Consider the following 6,564-nt stretch of genomic DNA (forward strand, 5'->3'; position numbering starts at 1 on the left):
ACATTACCCAGAATTGACAAAATGGTCAATATAGGCCCTTCTGTTACTAACAATATCATTTATACCAGTAGGAGTAGGTCTAACCTACTACATGTAGGCTAACTGAAGCATGGATAAAGTCTAGGATGGTTAGCTATCAACCTTTAAAATGTCATTTCAGGCATTTTAATTTGGGTTTCTCATATGGTAATATCTAAAAATTATTTCATTTATTCAAAAATACATTCTAAAAATCAATTGTAATTATAACTTGTGTACTAAAGTATTCTGGTAGGATGAAGAAAAAAGATGGTGGCTGAGAATGGTTTGTTTGCTTCTTCTGTACAGTCACTGTCAAAAGTAAAAATAATTTATTCTGGAAAACGGACAACATTGCAAAGCTAGAGAGAGATAGCCCTATCTGCTTTGTTGCATGAGAGACAAGGATAGTAAGGATATTGTCTCATACACCGCCATTATAACATGGACCTCACTATAGTCACAATTAACATGAAATAATCATCTGCAGCTAGGCCTTCTGTTGGAGTTTTCTTTCCTAAATATGGTGTTCCATCGACCATATAATATAATATATAGTGGTGTCTTAACAACATATCTTTATGCCATATTGGGCCAGCTTGTTCAGAATATACACATTCTGAATGGGCATTTGCTTCTAAAAGCTAAGAGCTGTTCATCCACTGTTACATAATTACCAGGTTTATATTTTGTTCTGCAGTTTTCGACAAATGTTTCCCATACAGTATCTCTCTAATTGGAGCAATAGGGTCCATCCTTTTGCGTCCCTGATGTGTAGCTCTATTGTCAAAATGGAGTGAAAGCAGAATGAACTCAAAACGATCACAGTGCATTATGCATTTGTACCGAGAACCACTCCATTCAACAACAAACATCTCTCATAGAGCTAGATGATTGGCATGTAACCATGCCACTAAAATACCAAGTATAGTTATAGCTTTCATCTCTTGTGCATTTGTATGTTGAACTGTATTCACTTCCAGATTGCTGTAATCAGTTCTCTGTTGATCCATTTCTGCATTTGGCTCTGCACTACTGAGTATTCATCAAATATTTCAAGGAAGCATGACAGAGGTAGTATCTTATCACTCTAGACAGCTTTATTTTGAACAGATGTAGGTTTCTTATTTTGGCCTGGTTTCGTTTCAAGATGATTAGATTGAGGTAACAAAACATTAGACTTACAGATTTTCTTTTTCTTTGGTTTGAACTCCAAATCGCTATCAGACAATGACTCTTTCACACTCTTTTGGGTCTTTTGCTGATGAATGTATGTTTTATCATCATCTGTATCATCTGCATCTGTGTCCTCTATATCATTGATTTCATACAAATTGTCCTCTACATCACTGTTGAAAGCACAGTCGTTTTCTTCATCACTAAGCTCTTCAAAGTATTGCCTTATTTGACTGGCCATTTGTACATCTTCTGAATCAATTTAAAAATACAACAGAAATGAAAAAAAAACACTATAAGCTAATAAAACTCAATGAAAACCAAACTACAAAATCAACTGACAATGAAAGAGAATTTAGGAGTCTTACTTGAAACCATGATGGTTTAAAACCACTGCAACATTTGGTGACTGAGCAATAACAGGTCTGTGTTGCCCTTAGATGTACTGGGCCAAATTCACGCCATTTAGAAGGAATCAGACTGTCCAAAAGGGTAATTTTGGCCACAGGCAACAACCTGTAGCCTTGTAAAAATATACCATTACCATCAAGTTGTCATCCCAACAACTTGTCACCTACTGGACAGAAGGTGCCAACTTGTCATGACCATAAACCTGACACCTCGCACACTCACATCAGAGTGTCACCCTGATTACTTGTCAAGATATGAACCAAAATTCAACTATCAAAGATGTTTATAGAATATCTGATACACATCCTTGAGTAATAGAATAAAATAAGTTTGGAAAGTATCCAAGTTAACAACTATAACACTGTTGCCACTGCCATGACACCAAATTCAAATGAAATAACATGCCATGTAGACAAAGTAGTTGATAAATGATGCGAAGGAGGGACAATGACAAGTGCTAGAAGGTGACACACTGTCATCGATGGACAGTGAGTGATGAGATTCAACATAGAGTCCCGGCTTTGAGGCATACAGAGTAAAATTCACTGAGGGCAGTGACAGTGATTGGCACAGTTGGCTGACTATGCACACACATTGTTGATGTTAACATTACCTCCATAAGGCAATGAACTTCCATGGTGTAAACTGTGATGCACCTTCTGGCAAGTATGACATTGTCCGGTGCAATGATGATTAGCTCCCAAGTGCCTGAGACAGTTGAAACAGAGATGACAGCTTGTCCACGTTCAGCCACTGGAATTTTGTTGAAAGTAGTTCAATTGAATACATTGTGAGATGGGTCACCACAGAAAAGACAATTAGCAGGTTTGTTCAACACATTAGCCATGTCAAAATAAGTATTTCCAGCCTTGAGTTGAAATGGTTGTTTGCTGATTTGCAGTAATTGGACTCATATAGATTGAATGCAGAGTAACACTGTGTTAATCAAATGAAATCAAATCAAATCCTTTATTTCGCCATTTAAAAAAAAGCAATCACAAATAAAGAGCAAATCAAATATGATGAACAATAAATTTAAACAAAATACAAGTGTTAACTTAAAAATAAGAAATAATAATACAAAATCATAAATATCTCTTTATGTATGTATATATAATTTACATATTATATATGGCATCACCAGCAAAAGAATAAACTTTGCCCCACAAGGTTTTCTATTGAAGTGAAATAGTTTGCAATTATCCAATTTTTTATATCATTACTGGTATCTCTAGTTCTTCTTCTTCTTAGGGTGCCTATCCGGTTCGGATGTTGGCAACCAACAATGCAATTTTGACACTGTTGGTTGCAATGTTAAAAAGCTCAGACGATGATTTGTCATACCACTGCCTCAGGTTTGCCAGCCATGATGTTCTTCTTCTTCCTCGGCCTCACTTGCTGTTAATTTTGCCTTGGAGTATTTGCTGCAGCAGTGCGTATCTCTTCTCATTCCACAAGTACTAATACCCAAGTACTGTAACTTGCGACTTTTTACGGTGTTCATGATTTCTGTCTTCTTATTCATGCGATGCAGGACCTCTACATTAGTGACCTTATCTTTCCAAGAGATCCATAACATCCTCCTGTACAGCCACATTTCAAAGGCCTCCAGCCTTTTAGAAAGTTCTTGTGTGACTGTCCATGTTTCAACTCCATATAGCAACACAGTGAAGACATAACATCTCAAGAAGCAGACCTTTGTGGCAAGAGTTATGTTGTGATTTTTAAATAAGGCACTCATTTTAACAAATATTGCTCTTGCTTTTTCTATACGGCACTTGATCTCTTGTGCATTATCCTAATTTTCATTTATTATAGTTCCCAAGTATGTGTAGTGCTTTACTCTTTCTATTCTTATGTTATTGACAGTGATATGGACATTATTGAATTCTTCCTTACTAACTATTAAAAGTTTTGTCTTGTTGACATTCATTTCTAGTCCATATCCAGCACTGACTTGTACAACTTTGTTTAAAAGTGCCTGCAGTCCTTCCGGTGGATCTGCAAAGATTATGGTATCATCTGCATATCTGATATTATTGATACACAGGCCGTTGAGGGATATGCCTTCTTCTATGTCTTCAAGTGCTTCCCTGAAGATGAATTCAGAGTATAAATTGAAAAGGATGGGTGAAAGAATACATCCTTGCCTCTCTCCTCGTTGAATATTTATCTCCTCCGTATGCTCTCCCTGTATTTTGAGTACCACGGAATGGTTCCAGTACAGGTTTATTATTATGTTAATTGTTCCTGAATCCATTCCAATGTTTCTGAGTATGTCCACCATCTTCTCGTGTATTACCCGATCGAATGCCTTTGTATAATCTATAAGGCATGCAAATACGCTGCAGTTAACATCTCTGCTTCGTTGAAATAGTACTTGCACACTAAAAAGGGCTTCCCGTGTACCTACAGCATTCAAGAAACCAAACTGATTCGGCGCTATCTGTTCTTCACACAGTTTGTATATTCGTTTATGAATTATCTTCACAAACTGCTTCAACACATGGCTCATTAAGCTGATGGTGCGATAGTCATCACAGGTCTTGGCACTTGGTTTCTTTGGTAAAGTGATGAACTCCGATTTCAGCCATGACTCTGGGATCCTGCCCGATGTGTAAATCTGATTGAAAATGCTTGTCAACCGTTTTATGTTCTCTGTTCCAAGGAGTTTTAGGAACTCTGCGTGTATTCCATTGGGCCCAGCTGCTTTCCCATTCTTCATTTGGTTGATTGCTGCATTGACCTCTTCCTCCAAAATGTACGGTCCACACTCTCCCGTCCCATGTGGGATGCCTTCAGCTATGTTGTCTTGGAACAGTTCCTCGATGTACTTTGTCCTCTGTTCTTTCTTCTCTTCCAAAGATAGAATTACATCTCCCTTATCTGATAACAGCACTCTTCCCTTCTCCCTTCGGCCAGTCCCGGTAAGCTCTCTCACTTTCTTGTAGATGTTGAAGTCATCATGCTGGCTCTGTAAATATTCTATCTCTTCACACTTTTCAATCATTTCTTTCTCTTTGGCTTCTCTTATTTTGTTTACAATGATCTTCTGTATCCTACAGTACTCACCTTTGCTACCCCTTGACAATCTTTTATCCTCCATAAGTTCAAGGATCTCCTTGGTCATCCATGGTTTATTCCTCCTCTTTTCTGGTTTCAGCATATCTGTTTTTATATTTTGTACTATTTTCTGTAGACCTTTCAGTTCCATTTCCACATCACCTCTGTCTGTCCCTTCATACTGATCATTAAGAGTCCGTATCACATCTGCCTTTGTTTTCTCATCTCTTAGTTTTCTCAAATCGAAAGGTGGGGGTGATTTCTTTTTGATCTTCTTCATTCTGATTCTGAAACCTCCCACCAGGGGATTATGATCTGATAGAATATCAGCGCCTGGGTAGGTCCTCATTGTCATGCAGCTGTTTCGGAACCTCTTGTTGATCATAATAAAGTCAATCTGATTCCTGATCACCTTTTCTGGTTATATGTGTTAAATCTATCTCTAGTTATATGTGTTAAATTAAAAGGTAATATATTTATAAACTTGCTGCTTAAATATATCAACTGTCTCTTAACTAGTGTAAATTTTGCTGAAATGTTTGAGGAGTACTAAAATATAATTTTTTCAGGACCTGGAAATTGAGATAGCTTGATGAAGAGTTATCCGTTCTTAATCCTAAAGAGACACACTGGGGTATGAAACACCAGTGGCTAATCGTGCAACCACTGTTGCATAGAATAGCTTTGATGCAGATTCTCAAGAGAAGAAAGTAACTAGTTGTCAATTGTGTAAGTAACCGATCTGGTATCAATTACTCACATCGAGGGTGGACATTCATTCAAAGTCCAATAAAAAAGAATAGAATAGAATAGAATGACTGCCTTTATTTTAAACCTGGGAGGGCGAAATTAGGGTGCAGTCGGCCCTCTCTTACACTTAACCCTCAACAACTTAACCCTAATAACTGATATTTGAAGTAATTACTCACTGTGAATCATCTTGAATGATTTTAGAATCATAATAAACTTGAAAAGCAATATAGTTAAATTCGTTGACACTGAATTGAATTTAATTTAATTTTGCTTAACAAACTGACACAGTTGAAGATGCCCACAGAAAAGTTCATCTTACTCTATTGAGAAAAATGTTGAACTCAAAAAATATTGAGTACATGGAGACTGTACAAAACTTTCTCAAACTAGAGGCATGTAATGATGATATTGAAAATTGAATTTCAACAACATTTTAACAAAAACTTTATTGTTCACATTTTAGCGACCATGAGCGACATCTAGAATAAATTCAAAATCTGGTGTGGCGCACTCACACAACTTTCCTTGCCGTAATGAAAATTGATCACCTGACGCTAGTGTTCACGCGCATCTCAAGTCTACTTATAAACAAAGATCTGAGCCAGCTGGTGACAGGACAATAACGCTGGAGACATACGAGGTCTGCTATCTCTTCATAGTAAATCATTTAATAGAATCAACAGTTGTCAACAGTTTGCAATTGGATAATCACATTTTCTCGAATTTCCAGCTTATTTTCAATTTTAGGTGAAAATGTTACTGAACATTAATTGTAGAGATTTTCGTGCTTAATCTTTTCCACTCGAAAGTTTTTGTTCAAATTGTATCTGAAGCCTGATAATTGGGAATCTAAAATCAAACTTTGCATAGATGGGGCGGAGCTCCTTAAATTTTTGGGACTTGTAGCAGTTGATAGAGCTTATCAATGACTTTTTTAGGTATAAATTTAATCAAAATCGTTGGAGCCGTACATACACACACACACACACACACACACACACACACACACACACACACACACACACACACACACACACACACACACACACAACACACACACACACACACACCACACACACACACACACACACACACACACACACACACAACACACACACACACACACACACACACACACACACA

At 37.2% G+C, this 6,564-nt stretch overlaps 1 protein-coding gene across 3 annotated transcripts in view; it reads left to right on the forward strand.

Moving 5' to 3' along the window:
• Positions 1–6,027, forward strand: part of LOC111045814 (gastrula zinc finger protein XlCGF49.1) — a 138,539-nt gene extending 132,512 nt beyond the window's left edge. For 2 of the 3 annotated variants that reach the window (XR_005571939.1, XM_039433699.1), the window contains one exon: positions 5,238–6,027. The gene's annotated coding sequence lies outside the window, so the exon portion shown is untranslated. The remainder of the gene's footprint in view (positions 1–5,237) is intronic. The other variant, XR_005571938.1, reaches the window with a different exon arrangement.
• Positions 6,028–6,564: the final 537 nt, after the last annotated feature.

The sequence above is a fragment of the Nilaparvata lugens genome, chromosome 8 (assembly GCF_014356525.2).
Source record: "Nilaparvata lugens isolate BPH chromosome 8, ASM1435652v1, whole genome shotgun sequence".
NCBI classification, from domain to species: Eukaryota; Metazoa; Arthropoda; class Insecta; order Hemiptera; family Delphacidae; genus Nilaparvata; species Nilaparvata lugens.